This window comes from Marmota marmota, unplaced genomic scaffold, assembly GCF_001458135.2.
Source record: "Marmota marmota marmota unplaced genomic scaffold, marMar, whole genome shotgun sequence".
Lineage (NCBI taxonomy): Eukaryota > Metazoa > Chordata > Mammalia > Rodentia > Sciuridae > Marmota > Marmota marmota.
In genome coordinates this window covers 4,584,636-4,606,778 of record NW_026000222.1, presented here as the reverse complement: position 1 = coordinate 4,606,778, position 22,143 = coordinate 4,584,636, and the positions used below count along the sequence as shown (strand labels likewise).

At 46.4% G+C, this 22,143-nt stretch overlaps 1 protein-coding gene and 1 long non-coding RNA gene across 3 annotated transcripts in view; one reads left to right on the top strand and one right to left on the bottom strand.

Moving 5' to 3' along the window:
• The window catches only part of Cdh13 (cadherin 13), a 1,261,125-nt gene that overhangs the window by 752,592 nt on the left and 486,390 nt on the right, over positions 1-22,143 (top strand). The window lies entirely within an intron of this gene.
• On the bottom strand, positions 861-21,627 carry LOC125613063. Its single transcript, XR_007343562.1, has 2 exons — positions 4,796-21,627; positions 861-4,751 (listed from the first exon to the last, which is right to left on the bottom strand). It is a non-coding gene; the product is annotated as an uncharacterized LOC125613063 (long non-coding RNA).

Here is a 22,143-nt window from a genome sequence, read left to right as displayed (position 1 = left end):
AAAATTTACATAGTACTATTTCACATGAAAGGCAGAAAATTTGCAAACTTATAGATCTATTTAATACTCCATTCTCTCCATGCTATAGTTGCAACATTTATATTTTTTTCTTTAAAGAGACATAGATATTTTAAATAAGAGAATAAAATAGTATTTAATATGTACCCAGGTTCTGCCCTATTCTTTGGCTTCTTGCCTCAATATCAGGTCCCTTCATAGCATCAGAACACCTTTTTCTTTCTTTCTTTTTTTTTTTTTTTGAGGTGAAATGTCACTGAAAAATGAATTCTCTCTTTTTCTTTTGAAAAGATTTTTTCCTTTTTCTCATATTGAAAGATATTTTCTTTTTGGATTTGTATTTCTGGGTTGACTTTTTTTTTGCTTCTGATAAAGCCTCAGCAATCATTTTGGATTATTGTTCTCCTGTATACACAATGCTGGGTTTTCAGCAGTTGACTAGGATGGCCTCACATTTAGTTCTCTTTATATTAATATTTCTTTGAATTTGATGAGTCTTTCTTGGGTTTTTGTTTGTTTGGGTACCAGGGATTGAAACCAGGGGCATTTAACCACTAAGCCATATCCCGAGACTTTTTAATTTTTTTTTTTAAATTTTGAAACAGGGTCTTATTAAGTTGCTTAGGGCCTTGTTAAGCTTCTGAGGCTGGCCTCAAACTTGCAATCCTCCTGTCTCAGCCTCTTGAATAACTAGGATTATAGATTGATGTTCTTTTGAATAAGTACATTTATATTTTCTACTATTTCTGAGAAATCTTCACCCACTAACTATATAGTGATAGTTTCAATATTTTTTTTTGCCCTCATCCCTGGAACAAATATTATCCATGTTAGAATTTTTGATATTGTCCCAGATGTCCTTGGAAAGCAATGTTCTTGTGGGTTGTTTTTTTTTTTCTATTTAATAATTTCTATTGGTTTGTATTCAGACAATATACTTTCATTTTCATTTTGCTACTAAGGCCAATCAGTGAATATTTTATTTTATTCTTTTTAATTTCTATTTTTAAAATTTTATTTATTTTTGTTTTTTCTACTGAAATTTCCTATCCCTTTATTATTATACATATATTTTCCTCTGTGTCTTTGATAACAGTTATGCCTATTTTCAATTTGTTGGTTTTTAATTTCAGCATCTTCATAGCATTAGACTTGGTCTCCATTGATGGCCTTCTCTTTTAGGAATGGGTCACATTTTCTTGTTGCTTTTCTTTAGGTCAAGTAAATCTTGGATTATGTTGTGAACATCACAAGTGATGTGTTTTAGAAAACCGGGATTCTTTCTCAAAGAGAATTTTGATTGTTTTTAAACTCACACTTTCACACTCTATGCCTGAGCTGAGTGTCAACTTAAATAGAGATGCTTGGGGACTCCCACGCATGCCTGTCCAGGGGTCACCATTCACAGAGTTTGGGGGTACGGTTTATGCCCACAAGTGGGGCTCCCTGCTCTGGAGTTTTTCCTATCTGGAGATTCCCCACTTACCCCCCAGTGGATGCTGCCCTAACTGTCCTCTCTTCTCTGAGACCGCAAGACTGAGTTTTCAGTCAGAGATTTAGTTCCCACCTAGCAATGGTGGCCCTACTGTCAGCTGACAGCTACGAAATGGGGAAGTCTCTGTGTCACCTCCCTCAGCATTAACTCCCCTCCAGTTCCTTCATACTTTACACTTCACTCTCCGGGCCCCACAGAGGGTTGATTATACATGGTTAAGTGTTTATAGCTGGTGTCTCTCAGAGCACTGGCCAGGTAGGATGTCCCCAGTTTTAAACCAGGGGGAGGGTCTCCAGCCCTGGCATTTTCCATGGCTTCAGAATATGCCATTCTAAGGGCATATCATTCATTCACATTGTCTTATGTTGATGGTTATTCATTATTTTTATTGTTTTCTGCTATGACTTTGACATAAAATCAACCTCACTCTCATCCATACTGGATTTGACATGGAAGCAAGGGACAAGTGTTCTGAATTACAGTTTGCTCATCTGTAAAGTGGGATGACAGCAGCAGCAACAGCGAGGTGCTTTGCTGAGACGAAGAAATAACCCCTCCACTAAGCTGCGCGAAGGGACCATAGTTAGAGCACCTGGCACAGCTCTGACTAATTCAAGTTGAAGATCAGTCTGCTCTTCCCGTTGTCCTTGCTGTTGTCATTACCTGGCTGCCCCCGCTCATAAGCATACAAATAAAACACTGGAAAACAATCGGTATGTATGCAAATGAGCTTCTTTTTATATTTATAAATAAATATATCGTGAGGATTTATATTACTCAAGTCGTTTTTGAGAACATGATTTAATGGTTACATAATATGCTAAACAATACATTGGTATTTGGGTGACTCGTGGTTTCTGGAAAACAGAGAAAGTTATGTGTCTATATTATATAAAAGTCTCTGGAAGGAATTTTTTACAAAACCACCTTATTTCTACTTGAAACCTGGTGCTTACTGCATAATGTCAACCAGGCCAACTCAAGTAGCACGTTTCAGAAGCTGAATGCTCATTAGAGTACTTTCCTATTTGGACTAATAAAAGTGACATATCGGCCTCATCCCTGTTAAGGAAGGTGAAGTGCTTCATCACAGTTATTTCATTAAGATCCCCACAGCAGTCCTGTGGCCTGGGCAAAGGTCAAGGAGGCTCTGCCTTTTGCAGATTGGAGCATCAAGTGTCTTAATGATGAAGTGCTCTCCACGGTCATCCACAGTGGGAAGCGCCCTTCGTCCAGGGCCCAAGGCTTGACCCTGAGTCAGGGCAGCTACAATTCTCAGACTGCAAGAAACAGCCAGCTATTCATGCCCAACTGCTGAGACTGGGAACCCAAACCCAGGAATATTTAGATGCCCATGTATAAAAAATGTAGAGAAAACTTGATTTTTCTTCTATTCCTCATTCCCATGCCATGTATTTTACTGAATGAATAAATAAGTGTGTGTGTGTGTGTGTGTGTATGCGCCTTCTAATGAGCTAGGTGTGCCCCTAGGCACTCTGCATGCACCATGGCTGCCAAGAGCAATCCTGGTACCCAGTCTGTGTGGTAGACCCTATTGTCAGTCCCGTTGTAAAGATGAGAAAACTGAGGTTCAGACAGGGTGAGGAAACAGTCCCGTGGCCACCTGGATCAGCTGAGGGTCTGCTGCTGTAACGTAAGAGAAGCCCACTGGGTCTTGTGCAGCACTGAGAAATGAGAGAGGCACCCCTCAGCACAGAGAAGCACAGCGAGTGGAGGCTCACTCTAAGCCACAGGGAAATCATCACATGATGGTGTCAGAACCTTTGCACCAAGCTAGTGGGCTACTTTGCAGTCCTTAAGTGAAGGACGCCTTGGGAGACACACGGAGTCCTTTAAGAAAGTGGATTCAAATCAATCTAGTCATTTCGTTAGTACTGATTGAGCACGTACTACGTATCAACTACCGTAGAGGACCTCATAGAGACACCCGTGAGTGAGGCACACAGGGTCTGTGTCACCTGTGCTGAACAGTAGAGAAGAGGTGGCAGGGAGTGAGGGAGGGGTCGCAACTGTGCCAACAGGGGAGCCTCAGGTGCTGGGACATAGAGCAGGGCCATCCAGGCTCGTCCAAGGGCCACATCCTAGAGCCAGAGCAGAGGGTGTGAGCAGGCTTCTAGATAGAGCACCAGGTTCTGTCTTACTCGGGCCTGCTGCTAGAGGAAACCGTGACTGGGCGGTGTGAACAGTGTTGAGGGTGGACAGAAGGCTGGGATGTAGCTCTGTGGTAGAGTACTCACCTAGCACACTTGGGAGCCTGGGTTCCACTCCCAGTACTAGAAAAAATAAAATAAAATGCAAGTGTGGAGGCTGGAGGTCCTCCATCAGGGCACCGTCCTGGTCAGGTTCTTGATTCAGAGCCCTCCTTTTGGTTCACAGATATCTGCCTCTTGTTGCATCCTCACAAAGGAGAGAGAGAGAGAGAGAGAGAGAGAGAGCACACATGGGTCTCTTCACTTTGCTAGGAGGACACCAGTCCTATCATGAGAGCTCTACCCTAAGTCCATTTAGGAGACCTCATCTAAATCCACTCACCTCCTAAAGCTCCCACCCCCAAACACCTCCACATTAGGGAGTAGAGCTTCAACATAAGAATTTGGAGGAGACAAATATTTGATGAATAGCATTCTACTCCATCATCTCCCCAAAATATATCTTTCTCAAATGCAAGCCCATTAATTCCACCTCAATAGCCCCCAGAGCCTTAACTCATTCCAGCATCAACTCTCAAGCCAGGTAGTAGAGGAGATGAACATTTTCTAGATTCAGAAAGGTCTCTCTGAGTTTCAGCAATGGGCAGAAGCCACAGAGATGAAAGTGCCTCCCAAAATTAGGATGTAAGAGAAGGCACAGAATCAGGAGATTTGGCCTAAGAATCACCTATGAGAAAATGTTCCTAAACCACGGGGTCAATACTCATGAGCACTCGGTGCTGCTGTATCAACAGAGGCAATGGATCCACACATCTGTGTTATAAGGCATGCCAAGTGGAAAAACACGGTGTATCTACTCCCAGATGGTATTTTGAATGGTGTCTTCCCTTTCCACAGAGTTTTCTAGTAAGATTTTTTTTTATGGGGAAATAAGCAATAAGTTTGGGAGTAATTAACTTGATTCTTAATAAGAATGACTCAGATCCACAACGGGAGCTGATGTGCTATCCTGCTCTCTGAATATCATCACTAAATACACGGTAATTGGATATTGATGAGTTTAGACTCTTTTTTTTTTTTTTTTTTTTTTTTTTTTTTTTTTTNAAAAAACTTTGGTAACAGAGCAGTGATTGGAATGCGTCGGTCTGGGAGACGCAGCTATAAATACAGTGTCTTCCTTGGTTCTCAAAGCACCCTCGAGAGGAAAGCCCAAATGGGGTGTCTGTGTACAGTCGCTGAAGGTGTCACCTTCTTCGGGAGACATTAGGACCACTGATGACAGGCAGGAGTGTAAGGAAATGAGGGCAAGACCGGAAGGAAGCAGGGTGGGTAGACACAGCTCACCCGTGCAGCTCCACATGCTTCTCCAGGTGGATGTGGAAACTGAGATTTGCAGAGGTTACTGACATGGCCAACACCACAGAGCACATCAGTTCCACTGAAATCCCGTTGTTCTCTCCATTAGGAAATTCGTATTGGAAATTACGGCGGTCCAGAGAGAAACTCCATCCAACCATAGCAGGAAACTTCTGTTCAGTGTGAGCTCTGAGCCGTGCATTGATGAGACTTCCACCTTGATGCTCAGAACCTTCTTAACCTTAGCAGCTCGTGCGTCATTTAACATGCCTGATATTAATCATCTGATTAGGGAGCCAAATATAATGAAGGGAATCCAGCTATTACAGCAGCCCTCTGCCTATCTCAAGTCATATTTTATGAAGTCGAGTTGTCAATATTAAATCATCAAGAAAGATGGCCCCAGGGAGTCTCACCGTCTCATCAATAACATTTACCAACTACAGCTCTTTAGGGACTGAAAATTCACAGTGAGTTCAGCATGCTGCTGTGGGCCCACGATAATTTTTATCATATTCCATGACGGTGCCAACCACCAGAAGAGGCTGTCCTCAAATCTCAGTGTGACAAAAATCAATTTTCAGATGTAAATTCAGGTGTCAAAGGTGGCATTTTCACATCAGATAAATTGCTTGTTTTGAACTAATGATCACATAAACAAACGTTTGGAGCCACCTGATTGCATTATTGGCTGGGGAAAATCTATATGCCTGGGGCAGATTTAGCTGGGGGCAGTCAAGGGAAGGATCTAGGACTTAAGCAGGTTGGTTTTGACGGGGTGTCAGGAGTGTTTTTGGCCTCTTCTTGCCTTTCTTCCTTTCTTCCTTTTATTTTCATCCCAAAGCATTCTCTGGCTCTGCAGCTGAAGCCCTGTGTGACCACTTCCTCTCAGTGCACCTGTCGGGGAGGAGAACCACGACGGGTCTGCAGAAGGCAGTGTCTTCTTAACGTTCAGGATCATGGAGAGAAATGTGTTTGTGTGATCAACCAACATGAGTGTGTGTCACCCAGTGATGTTTGGCTGCAGGAAACCCCAGGCCTGGCTAAGAAGAGCTGCCACAAGTACAGGCTGTTTGCCTTGCTTAACAAGAAGTCCCAGAGCAGGTCACTCCAGGGGTTGGGTGAGCAGCTCCACAGAACCATGGGGAGGTCAGTTGTTCCTCCATTTCATCCCACCATGCTTCATCTTGTGGCCTTAACCCTCATACTTGCCCCCTCATGGTGGCAAGATGGCTGATGTGTACCCAGCTGTCACATCAGCAAGATTGTGATCAGGAAAAAAGGTGGGCAGTGGTGTTTGACCTCTTCACATTAAGAAAACTTTGCCAGAAATCACCGGAAGAGGTCTGCCACTCATGTCTCATAGGCTAGAACCTTGTCACCTGAAACAGCAAGATGTGGCCATCCCATTGGTGTCCCCACCAGAATTCAAATGTCACAGCTGGTGACATCACTGTGGTCATACGGCCACATGCATGTATTTGGGGAAACTTGGTTCAGTTTTCTTGTCTTCTTGGGCTTGCTACATGTTCAGATGCAAGGGGCTATTGGTGGGGGTAGTTATTATATTCAACATTCTCTTACGTATTGACCCTCACGAGTTGCTAGTGGCCCCTGAAAAGCACATCAGTCCCAGATCACCCTTTGACTAGGAGAGGCAGACACTTTTGTCTCAAATCATCGCGGCCTTCCACACCTGAGCAGTGTGACCAGTTGCTGTAATGGAGGAGAATGCAGGGCACCAGGGCCTCCTCCTCTGCTCCAGGATAGGTAGACGGTGGCCTGAGTGATAAATGACAGCAGAACACCAAACTCAGCCACTGGTGTCTTCAATCCATGTCAATCCAGGGCAAAATGAAGAGAGGTTTTCTCAGACCTGATCTTGAGAGCGTAAGACAGTCAAGACCTTTTCTCAAGCAAACGCGGAGGAAGCTTAAGTCCAGACAGGGAAGCGTGTCGGTGGCTGAGAGCTGTGGGTTCCACTCCCAGGTCTGCCACTCATGAGGTATGTGATCCTGGGCAATGCTAAGACTTGGTTTCCTAATCTGTAAAACAGGGAGAGCCACCGTGGAGACGCCGTGAGACCTCGTTGTAAACGGTTCATGGCTGCACAGGGGAGCTGCCCTGGACTGAGGGCTGAGTGGAGCTGAGCTACTCACTTGGTTCAATCCCAGTTGGGTTCCCCATGGTTCCAGGTTCGGCACCATACCCGCTCCTCATTTTCAAAGCAAGATCTTTTGACACTGCTGCTTTGGCCTTGGCATTTGGACGGTTCTTTGAAGTCAGGGTTTGTTTCTGCCTCACTGATAGTATTCGCTCCAAGAAATAAGTACACACCACTGTCTTGAATCCAATTCATGATACCGCTGCTAGGAATAACATAGACAAGATAAAACTGGGTAAAATGACACAGTAAAATTTGTTGTGGAAGGAAAATTGACGGAAAGATCAAATATTGCTGCCATCATGGAAAAACTGCAAAAAATACCCTATGAGAAATTAGACTTAGTAGAAAGAATGAGAACAGAGCAAAATGACAATGGCCTAAACCAACCTGAGGAAATTTTCTTATTGACTGGAAATTGATGCGAGAATCAAGAGTTCTTGTCAAAAAGATAAAACTGGATTTGGTAAATTCAAGTTACAAAAAAAGAGCCTACCAAATCAGAACTTGCCACTGGTAAAATTTAATTAGGCAAATAAATAAATAATAAATAAATAAAATCAATGGATTAAATAATTGGCATCAAATTTACATAAAGAACAATTAATCCCGATGAAAATAATTTCAGCAATGTAAACTTGATTTTTCTAATTTGAAATTATGCTGTGCAGAAAATGATCAGTGACTTAATTTGGCTTAATGGAATTTGCTTTGAGAAATACTACCAGATGAACATTGTTGATACGATTCTGATCCATTGTAATTGGTTTGAAATGTGTATAAAATGCTGGCCAAGACCAAACAATGGGATTCCAACACTCTGCACTCCTTCTGAGTATACGGCGCCCAACATGCGGCCAGGAGCATTCGCGGGTCCCCACAATCACTTGCTAACCTTCTCATGTTTGCATTGACCTTCTAAACCTGAGAGCATGTGTTGTCAACACTGAGGTGCACCTGCTGTTGAACACAGAGCGAGGATCTCACAAGTGGGCTCCCTGCACACCAGGTCCCCCCTGCAGGTCCCAGGGGAGGGAACATGGCTTACCTCCCTGAGCACTTGCGCTGGGGCAGCGCCCTGCTTGGGAAGGCTTCCCTGTGGGAGGCCAGCTCCTCACCTGGCATGCAGAGGTACTTGGAGAGCACCTGCTGTTCTCACTTGGCCTTAATTCAGATGTGAACGCCGCCTTTAGCTTGAGGCAGGGAGACCCTGGCAATCCTTCCGTCTTTAGCTCGGGCTGACACGGGTGGGCTCTGCTCTGTCTCATTGCTCCTGATGCCGAGTGTGTCTCGTTGATTTCATGGCTGTGTGCTCCCTGCTGCCTTCTGTGCTTATAACTCACAGAGCTCTGACTTTAAATGTCAGGATTGTCACTTTAACAATGGAGCAAGGAGCAGGCCATTGACATTCTTTGGACACAGTTGGCAATACCCTTTCTTCTCCTGTAGCTGTCTCGTATTTCCAGGTGACACTTGCCCAGTAAACATCATCTCAAAGCCCAGAACTTAATAAAGTGTGTCCTGGCCCAGGACTAGGGCTACAGCCATTTCTGATAGGATCTTGGGTAAAATGGATCCCACTGCAAGCCTGGGTGCCTGTCCTAGGAAGTCAGGTTATTATTACCCACTTCACAGGATTGTAGTTCAGTGGTGTCAACACACAGACGGAACCCCTCCAAAACTGTGGGATCCTTCCCATGGGTCAGCATTTTTTAAGCTCTGTGTGTGTTCATCTGATATTTTGAAAAGTTTATAGATTAGAAAATAGTTTTAAGCAAAAGAATGAGCTCCACGGCAGGTTTCTTGACATCATTGAGAGCTTTTAAGTAATGATTACCAATATGTACAGCAGTTTAGAACAGAGATTACCCAGCCCCAGCCCACAAGCCCACCACCCACTTTTATCAATAAAGCTTTATAAGAACACAGCTTCACCCATTTGTTGGATATTGTCACTGGCTTCTTTGGTACAAGGACAATTGGGTAGTTACAGCAGACACAGTCTGGCCCACGACGTCTAATATTAACATCTGGTCCTTTTAGCCACATTTTCTGACGACTGGCTGGTTTTGCCAGTTGCCTTCCATATCTACAGATGAAGATCTAAGTGTGTATCTGGTCACCCTCACAGCTGTCTATGAGGGGGCTCATCCCCACTGCACAGACATGTAGACTAAGATTCTCAGCTCATGAAAGGTGGGGCCAGGCGTTAACTGGAGCCCACTAACCCTCATCCCATGTTTGGTCACTAGCATTCCACCTTCAAGTGCTTTATGGGTCAACGCAAGGCCTGTTCCTCCTCCCTCTTTCAGCTCCTGCTGGATGTCCAGGCCTTTCTAGCCTGAGAGATGGTCGTGCATAGGACGCTTCCTGCAGTTAGCTCCCCTTTCCAGCTTTTGGCACACCACCCAGGCTGGGGACCTTTGGGGCATTTGCTCTGCCTTCCCAAGCATGACCACATTTGGAGCAGCGTCCTGCCCCTCAACAGGGAGCCATATGTCTTGGTCCCTGTCCTGGAGGAGGGGAAGGAATGGAAGGGGTTCAGAGCATAGAGGGAGTTTGTCTGCAGGGGACACTCTTGATTCTCAATCTGACATGGGCTAGAGGCATACTGGGATACAGTGGGGTGGCTCATTGGCCAGGCACTTCTCTGTCTGACTTTGCTCTAAGGGATGGACGTAGGAGAAGGGATCAGCTTAACAGAGACACAGTCAAAGGTTTCAAGACTGAAGTTGATGAGCGAATCTCAAATATCCACTCAAAATACCCGCTGTCTTGTACAAGATCCATCTCTGAGGGGGTTCTAAGACACAGCATTTCTACCAAGACCCCAGGCAATATCCAGGGACCATATTTGTAATATCAAGGTATCAGGGAACTGTTCAGGACTCCAGCCTCCCTCAAAGTCAAAGCTGGGAGCGTGGAATGGGAATGGACTCCTAAATTTAAAGTTCATGGCACGGACAGGCCAGCTCAGGCAGGGACTGAGACTCACACAGCACCCTGTGGCTGCAAGGCTTCGGCTGGGGGTCATTCCTCTCCACACATCTACACTGTCCACCTGCCCACTTCCTGGCTCCCCTCCCACTGGATTCCCATTTGCCTGACTTTCAGGCTCCTCCTTGTCCCCAGCCCAGCCCCAGCAGGTTCTGCGGGTGAGACCATGGCACCCTGGTGCACCTGCTCCCACAGTCTTGTCTCTCTGCTCAAGTTCAAGTGAGGAGCAGTAGGCAGCCGCGTTCCCAGTGCAGAGTCTTCAGCCTCCATGACTCTGTCAGATCTGCCTGTGAGTCTTCCCGGACTGTCTGCTCCCCCTGCACAAGCCAGTGATTACCACTTAGAACAATAATTGGACCCTTTATTTCCTAAGAAAATTTGGTTTCTAGATCAGACTTCAACATTCATTATAATACAGACTAATAAAGGCAAATCTGGGAACATGTGCTTTTTAAGCGTTCGTGTTGTAAAATCTGTAACAACACTTAAGATATTTGGGGAGGGGGGAATGCCCATGATCCCCCAGCAAAGCCCTGTGTGAGACCCTTTCATTTCTCACCCAAGCGTGTCACACATATATAAACATGTGTGCGTACAAATCTATACTGGATTTTTCCACTTATTATAGGATGGGTATGTTCTGTGGTGCTGCATGAGCTTTGTGTTTATTACTTTTAAGGCCTGTACAGTATTTCTTCTAGCTGACAGCTCGTAATATTTGCAAAGATAGAGCACATTTTCTTTGCAAAACATTTCAATGAGTTCCATTTTTGTTTTCTTCTTTCCTCCTCCTCCTTCTCTCTCTCCATCCCTCCCTTTTTCTTCTCCCCCTCTTTGGCTTGCACATACTTTTCTCTACACACACTTTCTTCATCTTCTGTGGCCATGGGCAGTGGGTAATCTTTAACCATGTGTGGAATTATGTCCTTAGGATAAATTCTCACTCAACAGGAAGAACGTTTCCCCTTAGGAGAAATTCAGTGGCCAAATGAGTGTGGTGCCGCTCCATGAGAATCTCCAACACATTCTATGTCTACCTGGCCAACCGGTCATCCCCACAGCTGCCTTCCTTCCTGGGGCATCTGGAGGGAGAGCCAACTGAAGGTGAAGTCAGTCAAGCCAGATCCTCACTCTTAGCTCACCCACGAAGCCACAGGAGAGTCTTCCCAAATTGCTCTCCATTCACATGATTCTCAAGTACACCGCTTAGATAGTCATGCCCCCCCCCCCATTGGTTAGCATAAAGAATCCACCCACTAGAATATCAGTTTCTCGGAGGAAGGAATGTTCTTGCTGCTTTGTTCATTACTGTGTCCCTAGTATCTATACCAGTGACTGGCACAGGGTAGGTGTTTAATACATTTTATATGTTTGATGATTCATTTAAAAACTTATAAGATCAGAAAGGGGAAAAAAAAGACACCTTTACTCCCCAAAGCTTGAAGCAGTGGTTCTCAAGCCTTTTGAGGATAAATGCATCCATTACAACTGCATGTTTATAAATATAATTTCACAAATAATTTCACTAAGCCCAAAGAATCTCGACATTTTCTATGGATACCAGGTAATGAAACAGTGAGCGCTCCGGGCCGCTTGGCACAGCCCTCCTTGATCGTGGCCTGTCAAAATTGACATTGTTATTCCTTGGTTAGGGCAGCAAATTTCAGGCTCAGAAAGATTAAGAAGACTCCCCCGAAAGTGACGCAGTTATTCAGTGCAGAACAAGGACCAGAACCTGGCTCTGTAATTCGAGTCTTGCATGTGCTACGGCTTCCCGCACCACTGGTTTGCACAACCTTTGCCTCTTAGAATTTGACGGATGGTCGTTGTTAGTGCAGATCATTTGGGCTCCCTCGTAATGATCAAGACGCTTTCACCAGCAAGGTCTCGGATGATTAGGACAAGGCAGGTGCTAATGCCATTCTCAGCTTCATCTGGAAATTTCTAACTAGAGTTCATTAACTTGTCAGCCCTACTTCCTTTCGAGCACCACACTGATATAATAAAATAGTGCAAATCGATAAAAGCCTTAAACAGGCGTCATCGGTCTTCCTTTGTGAGTCTTTTTCTTTCTTCTTTTGTTACTACCACTTTCTTTCTCGGCCACTTTAAAAGTAAAGCTCCCGTCCCTCTCATTGGCTGTGTAATTCTGTTTTCTCTGTGTGTTTGAAGTTATGGGAAAACCAGGCACGTTCAGCCTTTTACAAACACATCCACTGTGGTCCCAGAGTTGGAAACTTTCCTTCTCTAAATGCACCCAGAAAATATAGGCTCTCCCATGAGCTCTCACATCTAGCAATTAATTTGTGTGTAACATTTCTCAATAAATGATGTGGGTGGAGGTCAACAAGTTGGGAAGAATTGTTTTATTTAAGAAAATTAAGGTGTTTTTCCCAAGCTTTGCACAGCAGCTAAAGTGTTCTCCGCTTTGTGGGGAAGCATCTGTATCTGCTGATGGGGATGGGAGGCGAGGAGGCCTGTGGAATCCATTGTTCTGTTCCTTTCCATCGTCGCCCACTTGCTCTGGCAGGGACTGCCGTATTCATTGACCCTTACCTGCTGCCGCACCTTGCCTGCACGGGGTGAGGGTGAAGTTCTTGTTCCCTCTCTCCATCCCCTGCGTGTCTCCGTGTCCCAGCACTTCTTACACTATTGGGATAGTTGACCCTGTGACGTGAATCTTTCTAGCTGGACACGTGGACTTTTCCCGAAGAAGCACTAAGCTACTTTCATATGCTGACTTCTTACCAGTGACATGGAAAGTAAGCCAAAGTAATGGTCCCTTCCATGCCTGTCCTCATTCATGAATTCACTGGAAGCTTTTACCTCCTACCTACTTCCCAGGGCCTTTTGAGGGGATTCCCAGTCAAGAACAATATATAGCACAAGGAAAGGAATGGCTGCCAAAATTACCAAGGAAAACAAATCCCCAGAGCCCGAGCAACAGTACGCTGTGAGAAGAGGAAGCCCCCGAGAGAGAGGCAGAAAGCAATGGCTAAAAATGATTAAGCAGGATGACTATGATCCCAGAGAGAGGAGCTACAGACATGTCCCATGGAAGAAGAGGACTTTGAGCAGGGCTTTTGAAGACAGGTAAGATGGAGCCAAGGGCCAGACCTGTTTTTAAGGTCAGGATATTTGAGCCTTTTCTTACGGGTACAGGATAGATTAGTCGATAACTAATTCCATCACTCTCATAGATAACTCCAGAGTTCCAGTTACAGGGCTCCCGCTCAGCAGGGGAAGCTGGGAAGTGAGCCCCTGGACAAGTCCAGCCTATCTGGGCTGTGCCACGTGTAAAGACTTCTGATTGCTTCTGGCCCCTGCGTGGCTCTCCTTATTGTTACAGGTGGAGTCCCAGGAAATGGTCTCTTTGTGGTGGTTGGCATACAGGAAGCGTGGGGAAGTGTTCTCAGGAATAGCACCTGCTGTTCTTGGCATGAAAGATACAGGGCTGGGAGGAGGAGGAAGTTGGCCTATGATACACTCACAACAGAGACGTCAACTAACTCCATGGGAAACCCTCAGAGTTCCCAGGAGCTGAAATTTTATACCTCTGTTTGGACTTGTCAGGGAAGGTAGGATCTCCTGGGCAGCGTGGAGTCCTGGGCAGTGGCTGTCCTCAGCAGAGGCCAAGTCCTTCAGTCGGCTGTTGGCTGCCAACATCTCAGCAGCTGCAGGAGTGAAGACTTCACGATGCCACCCGGCATGCTCTCATGGGAGTTCTGCATGGTCAGCGACCCCGCCCCTCCCTGTGAAATGCATTCAGACTCAGTGGGCACCTTCATTCCGACTTGTCAAGGAGTAGCATGCAAAAGCATTTCCTTGATGGATATACAATCCAAAGGATTAACTCCACCCATACATTTTAGGACAATGGCGCTCCTGATAGTAGTTGTTCTATAAGTTGCCAAAGACTACTTTGACAATCATTATCTTGGTGCTCCTGTGGAATTAATCATCAGAGAGGTAGTCCGTAATCTATAGTATATCTCTTCTCCTTCTTCTGGAAAAATAGTATTCTTTCCCTCAAAATGAACTTCATTGTCAACTTGAGAAGGTTTCTTCATAATGTGCTATCAAATGTTTTAAAACCAGCTCTCCCCAAAGAAAGAAAGAAAACCACACAGTTGGTTCTGTTTGCCAATTACAGTGGTGTAAATTCTTACATGAGGCTAATTTCAGGAACCAATGTAACTTGAAGGAGTAGGAAAGAGACGGTATACATCATCTCCTGTTTCTTCACATCACCCAACCTTCCTCAAACTTCCAACTCAATAATCATTCCCCCCAGGCTATCAGCAGGGTAGTAGTATAGGAGAGATCCAACCCAGGTGCCAACAAAAAATTAACAATAAAACTGAATGAATTCCTGCAGTTATTATCACCACGTGCTAGCAGTACTTTAATATGAGTGACAAAGTACTTTTCTCCCCCAGGAGGATTACACCTACCCCTGCTCCATTGGTAGATACTAACAAATTCTCTCATTAAAAACTCTCTGTAAAGTTGCGAACTTTGTGTCTCATCATGTTGTATTTCCATTACTTTTATCCCCCAGCAGACTGTGATTTCTCTGAGGTTTTGTAATATGCTTGGGCCTCAACACACCTGGCCCAAATCCTTGGCATATAATAGATGCTCAGTGCAGGTTCATCGATTTGTTCACTGCAAAAACAGGTACACCTTAGTTAATGGAACCAGAATCGTGAATTCGGAGGGTAGGGTTCGTTAAGCTTTTATTGAGCAGTGTGTCGTGTCTGAGTCCCTGTGATCAGCCCTGTGGGAGGAAGCACAGCAGCTCCAAAATGGATCTTCTCCTAGAAGCAGTCAGAGGCAGGCAGTACTCGAGAAAATGCTGAGAGGTTCAAAAAAAGTGTCAGAAGTACAGAGAAATGCGAGAGTGATGTCACTTTCAGGGGATCTGTTTGAGCTCACTGCAAACAGAGTACTTTAGTGTTCTATGAAGGCCAGGCCTCTTTCTAAGAAGCGGCCGCAAGAGAAAGGTGCAAACATCAGGGACAATGCAGTGGGGACACGTTGAGCTCCCAGGTCTGGAACTCTGCAGGTGAAGAATGGTGGGATATGCAGAGGTGCCAGTGTGCCTCCCTAAGGGCATCAGCCTGTACCTGCCATCACCGTGGACCAGGGCGAGGTGTGGACTTTGTCCTTTCTCACCTAGTCAGGTCTCAGGAGTTCAGCAACCCACCACCTCGAGCTGTGATCTAGGTCCACACCCCTCTGAGAGCAGCCCAGGGACCAAAGAGGAACATATCAAACATCACCCCAGAGAGAGGGTATGGTCAGAGGTCAGCAGGTAGATGGGCACACTTTGACGGTTCCCCATTCCTACTGTAACCAGTGATGGCGAGCATCCGCTCTGCACCAAAGCTGAAAGACCAAGCGCACAAATGAAAGCGCAGTTACAGAAAAATCATCCCTGGGCTGTGACTGCATTTCGTGAGTACTTTATTGCCACCACGACCCATGATTTCAATTTTCAGGACTGAGAGTCTCAGCAAAGTCTGATTTAAATCCGTACTATGAGAGCCTGCGCTTTACAGGCCTGTGCCAGTGCAGAGCGCGTCAACTGGGGTTGAATTCCCTTGGACTGACCGACCAGACCTGTATGCAGGACGGGGAGCAACGAGACGGCCTGTGTTAATGACACCGTGAACATTATGGGTCTTATTTGTCTTTCACTCCTGGTCACCCACAAGAAAAGTTCAAGACTACTGTCCAGTTGATAGTGGATGATTTTGACTCAAGGGCTTTCATATCTGAGTTTCTGTTGAATGGAAAGGGTGCCCATGTCTTTGAAAGTCGGAGACCTACCAAAGTCTCACTTTTAAAAAATCTTCTGATCGTCTTTGAAATAAAAAAAAAAAATGATCTTAATCCTGTCCTTTGATAATGTGAAGATTGAGTGTCCTTCTGGAGGAACATTGATACAGTCTCAAATCAATAGCAGCCTCACTTGGCACTGTTCCTCTGTGTGACTTGGAAAAACTGCTTCACCTTGAAAAAAACTCAGTTTTGCTTAAAAAGATCAGTATTAGAGTAGAGGAGGGAGATGCGATTGCCTTTGTTTTTATCATTAAAGAGTGCATTGAGTCTAACGAATGAGAAATCCCTGCCTCTGCACGCGCACAGCCTAGACCTGTTAAAACCCACGTGATCAGCATGCACAACCCTGGAATTCAAATACTCTTCAATTGCTTCTAATCTTTTGTAATGCTGATCTTTCCCCTGTGAGTTTTGCCTTTTTTTTATCCCTTATAAAGACCTGAGAGAGGCCGAGATTATAGGGTTGCTGCCATATATTACACTGCTCTTCTAGTTTTTTTTAATAAGACTTTGCAAGATGAAAAGTTGAAGAATTGATGTCGACACGGTCGCCGTCGGTAGAATAATGAGCCATCTCACAACTGCAGCCGAGTCACCAGGGCAGGGCTCGGGGCAGCCTCCCGGGAGCAGCCCATCTCCCACTAGTGTCCAGGGGCACGCTGGGTGCCTGGGTGGTAAGGCCTCCCTCCCTGACTTCCACTACTTTCCTGAAATGACCAGGGAAGGCTTCAGAGCCAGTGGCCTCTTGGGAAGAGCATTCCAAGTGGGAGGGTTGCTACAGGGAAAGACAAAGGAAGGAAATCATAGACCTGTTCGGTGGCCAGCAGGCAGCGGCGCTCAATCTAAAGGCCATCACTCCAGTAGAAAAGGGAATTAGGAAAGTTGTCAGAGCTCCAATTTGAGAGGGCCTTGGATGTCAGGTTAGGAGGACGGTAGGTCACACTGCAAGCAAAGAAGAGCAGCACTTCATGCGTTCACATCTTCTAGCAACAAATATCCACGTGTTAGTCAGCTTCTCATTGCTGCGACCAAAATACAAGCAAGTTAGAGGAGGGAAATTTTATTTTGACTCAGGGGTTTCCATCCACGGTCAGCGGATTCCATTACTTACTTATTTCCATTACTTAGAACCTGAGATCAGGGAGAACATCATGGCAGAAAAGCCTGGTGGGGGAGAGCTGCTTAGCTCATTGCAGCCAGGAAGAAGAGAGAGCAGGCAGGTAAGGAGGGACGAGGGACAGACCGAGCCAGGCCAGACCTGCCTCCAGTTTCACCACTATAATTTCCCCCTGCCTGTAGTTTTTGTCTCCCAGTATCTCATTTAAATCACTAATCCACCCAAAGCAAGTCAGAGCTCCCATGATCCAGTCTTCTCACCTCTGAACATTATTGCGTGGCCTTATTTATGAGCCTCGGGTACATTCCAGACCCCAACCATGACATCCCTGACCACCTACTATGCGCTTCCTTAAAGGGAACTGTTGAAAAACAGTGTTTCATAATCCCTGCTCCATACAGGTGTACAGCTGGACTGGAGGAGGACGAGGACGTAGGGCAGGAGGGAAGAGACGGTGGGCTGCTGCGGAGATGGTGCAGATGAGGGATGCACGGGCCCACAGACCTGGCACGGGATAGTAACAGGTGGTCCGTGGGGCCACGCTGAGGAGCAGGGCCTCAGGAAACCTTCTTTGCTTTGTCTGGTGGTGGTTTCTTTAAAACTTGGAGCAGACGTCTTTACTGTGTTGTGGTCGGCTTCAAATCCTACCTGGGCCCTGCGGTGTAGAGCGAGGAGCTGATGCGGTGGCCCTCGATCCCCCTGCATCCTCGCCTTGCTGCCACCATGCAGCTTGCTTCGTCCTGTGTGGCAAATGCTCCAGCATATTGTTACTATTTTATTTTAAACAAGCAACTGTCTTTTAGAGACATATAAAAAAATAGGAAAGAAAACATATTTACCCCATGTCCCCTGTTCCCTGGGCTCCTTATTGCTTCGTGGAGATCTGTATTTCCATTGGGTATTTTCCTCGGGGCTGACGGTTGGCTCACACCTCTTATGGTGAAGGTCTTTTAGTGACAAGTTATTTCAGCATTGTATATCCCCAAAGTATTGATGATTTCACCCTTAATTTGGGGAGATATTTGCGCTGGGTATGGAACTCGGCGTTAACTTCCCCCCTTTCAATCTCGTAAAGCCTTTCTCCCCTGTCTCCTGAGTCACATGGTCTGTGACAGGGAATCCACAGTCCTCCTTATCTTCGCTCCTCAGGGCACTGTGTTTCTTTTTCCCTTACTGGCTCTTGGGATTTTGTTTTTCTGGTTCAAAGAAATTTGATTATGACAAGAAACACCCTGAGGGGCAAATCAAGAGTGTGGAAACAGAATATGTAAACTCTGAGAAGAGTTAGAGGAAGATGAGCCGGAGTGCGCGCGTGATTATAATTGGTAGTTTCTTCCTTGAGCCATTGATGATCATCGTTTCAGGTGCAGAAAGCACACCAGTAGGGAATATACCCTAAAAGAAAAGTCATGTCTAACAGCTGAAAAGCACTGCATACACACATATGTGTGTGGGTGTGCAGACACTCACCCCCACATGCACATAAAGTTGCATTTAATAAGTAGACTCTATCTGTCTTCCAAGATTTGTGAGAAATTGGGCTAATAGATGTAACATGAGTGTGTACAAAGTGTAGGTGCTTAACAAAGTCAGTGCTCTAAGTGTTTGCTATTATGTGTCTGTACACACACATTCATCCTAGACCCACAACCACCTTATGAGGCAGCCAGGGCTATTCTCTAGACATTTATTAATCATAGAGCATATTGTCGTAATCAGCAGAGCTGGAACTTGAATGCAGGCCATCAGGTTAACAGTCACAACTTCAACCACTGTTGTGAGCTGATTTTTACAGAAAATGGAAGCCAAGTACAGCCGGAGCCAGACCAATGGGCAGCTCTGTTTGAAATAGCCCACAAAAGGGGAAAGTGGACACTCCATCTTGGACACAGAGGATCCTCCTTTCAGGGCACTGGTCTCCCAGCCTCAGGGTTAGAGAGAGCAGTTATCATGACAGAAAATGCCCCTGATCTCAGAGCTGAACCTCTAGGTGGCACTTTAATACTGATCTACCCTTTGGAGTCACCCCGTGTGTCTCCCAGAAGATGGGAACTCTTTCAGGTGAAAGGGAGGAGGCCACAGACCAGTGCAGACCACACGGCAGCCCGGCCAGACACAGGAAGCAAGGAAGCAAAACGCTGCGCGTGATCTCACTGCCCCACTACTCAATGAGAAGATTCTAGAAGCTAAGCCCTTCCTTTCCTTATGATCTGTAGAATGACGGCCCTGACACTCTTCCAAGCCCTCCTGTCCTTGAACTTGGAACCGTCCCTTGCATATAACTTGCCTGTGCCTCAGCTTCTCCACCGTCCGGAAGCTGATGGTGGCCGGCAACTCCTAAAATGCTGATTTGAATACTAACTGAGATCACTTACTTACCTGTGGAGTGCCGAGGCCGGGCCTGACGTGCGGGAGGACTGGTGGGGTGAGTTGTTGGTATTGTCGACTCTGAGTTTCCTACCTGGAGCTCCTGTCGTGGCCTGCCACGCCATCCAGGCCACGTTAGCCTTGCGCCCACCCGACACCCTAACCCTAGGGGTCTCTGTTTCTGCTCACAGTCAGGAAACACCACCGAGCATCCCGGTGGGTTCCATGGCTCCACATAGGCTCATTTTCTCTCCTCAACTAGATTAATTCATCACTCACTCGATGCCTACGTTGCTTGGGCACAACCAGGTGCCAAGAGCTGCTCTGGTTTACTAGGGTTAGGTGGCAAATGAGAAAGATAAAGAAAAAATCCCTGCCCTATGACTTGTGTGTACTGATGGGGACAGAGAGGGACAAGAGTGATCAAGTGAAAATGACGTGGCCTGTTAGATGGTGCCGAGGGCTGGGGACCAAAGCAGAGGAGGGAGGAAGTTTGTGTCATGCCGTTCGGACACTGGGGTCAGGGAAGACCTCACTGTGTGGTCAGGGTTATCTCGCCCATTTCAGAGGCAAGGAAACCGATCCTCAGGGAGGGGTAGTGACTTTCCCAATCAGAAACCGCAGTTCCCAGCTTCAGGTCTGGCGTCTCTGTACAGCAGGCAGAGGCTGAGCTCAGTTCCTGGTCCTGGGCGGACCCCAGTGTTCCTGTGGTCCCCTTCACCATCGGCCAGGCCTGAAACAGCCTTTTTCCACCTCTTCTGGGTTCTTTCCCTCCTTCATGGCCTAATCTTGCTGATCTAATGAGCTTTAATACCTCACTGAAGTGAGAACGTAGAGCCAGCTCAGCCAACTGAATAATCCCAGGGTAGGTCACCCTGGCCAGTACCTTCATGTGAGTTAGAAACAATTATCCCTTTGGGGGACGGGGGGAATCCAGCCCCCATGGATATATGGCTACAGAACAGAGGGTGAATTTCATCCTTCACCCACTTCCACCTAGAACTTTTGTGCAGTGCACAACCTTCACCACAATACATGGCAGCTTGATGGCTTTTCTGATACAATTTTGTATTTCACACACCATTTAACTAATGGAAGTCACATAATAAGGAGTCAGTGAATCATGGTTGATTACATTCTTTCTCATTTTTCATTTCTTAATATGATTAAGATCCTTTGGGTTTCAGTTCATGGTAAAGATATAAGTTATTCCACAAAGATGGTATTTATTGAGCACCGAGTATATGTCAGGTCTTTGGCTGGGCACAAGGGATACAGCTGTGGAATATTGACACAAATCCCTGAATTTACAGGGCTTACACTCTAGTGGAAGAGACAAATAAAAACAAAAATAAATATAGGTATAGTACATTAGGTCATTCTATTGCAAAAAGAGAGGATTAAAGCACAGAGGATATGAAGTTAAGGATAACTGTTTCAGAAATTTAAGTGGAGTGGCTGGGGCCGGCCTCATATAGGAGGGCACTTGGAAATACCAATCTGAGTGAAATGGAGGAGCTGAGTGGTAGGGAGAGTAAGGGCTCTCAAAGATGCCCACATCCGAGTCCTGAAACCTATGAGCAGGTTGCCCTTCAGGGCCAAAATTAAAAGGTGACTAAGTTAAGAACCGTGGCATTGGGAGACTCTCTGGATTTTCCAGGGGCTCAACGTGATCACATGCATCTTTATAGGGGAGGCAGGAGGCAGGGGTCAGAGAGACTGGGAAATTCTCCCTGGCTGCCATGAAGGGAGGAAGGCCGTGAGTCCAGGAAGGCAGGTGGCCCACAGAGCCGGGAAAGGAGGGCACCCGGTTCTCCCGCAGAGCCTCAGAAGGAGCCAGCCCCCACCTTGAGTCCACCTGCTGGGACCTTCTAGGACCTCTGACCCCCAGGACAGAACTATAACAGATAGATTTGCTCCTAGCCACACGTTTGGCATCATTCACTGGAGCCACAGTGGGAAGCCACACGGGAACTCTAGCTGTCTCCAGGACTTTCTGGGCAGGGAGCAGCGTAAGTGCCTGGAGTGGGAAGGTGGCTGGGCAGCCCAGGACACCAGTGCAGCTGGGCTGAGGGAGAGTGGCTTAGCAGAGCAGGGGTGACAGGGGCACGGGACAGCACACTGTAGGCCAATACAAGGGCACGAGTCTCTCTCAGAGCTCCAGAGGTCCCACTGGGGGCTGTGAAGCGGAGGGGTGGCATCACGGGGGCTGGCGGGGAGAGGGGTCCAGATGCAGGAGCAAGGTCGGAAGCTGGGACCCATCAGGAGGACTGTGCAGCGGCCCAGGCCACAGGAAATGCTACCAGGGTGGTGGCAGCTGGAGGGGGGCAGGGCAGTGAGAGTCACACTCTTAGTATATATTGAGGATGGTGCTCCTTAACCAGAAAAAGAACAAAGGTGTCACCCGCTGGCTTGGTGATCTTGCATCACCTTCTTTCAGTAACTGCCATAGTCACTTGGAAAGGTGGGGGAGATAGATGGGCAACAGCCCTGGCACCACCAAAAACGTCCTGGGTGTGAGTCCTCCCCTCCACTGACAGAAGTGTGTGCCTGTGCCGCAGTCCGGCTGCAGCAAAATAACCGGGGGGGTGACGAGCAACTTGTGTACATT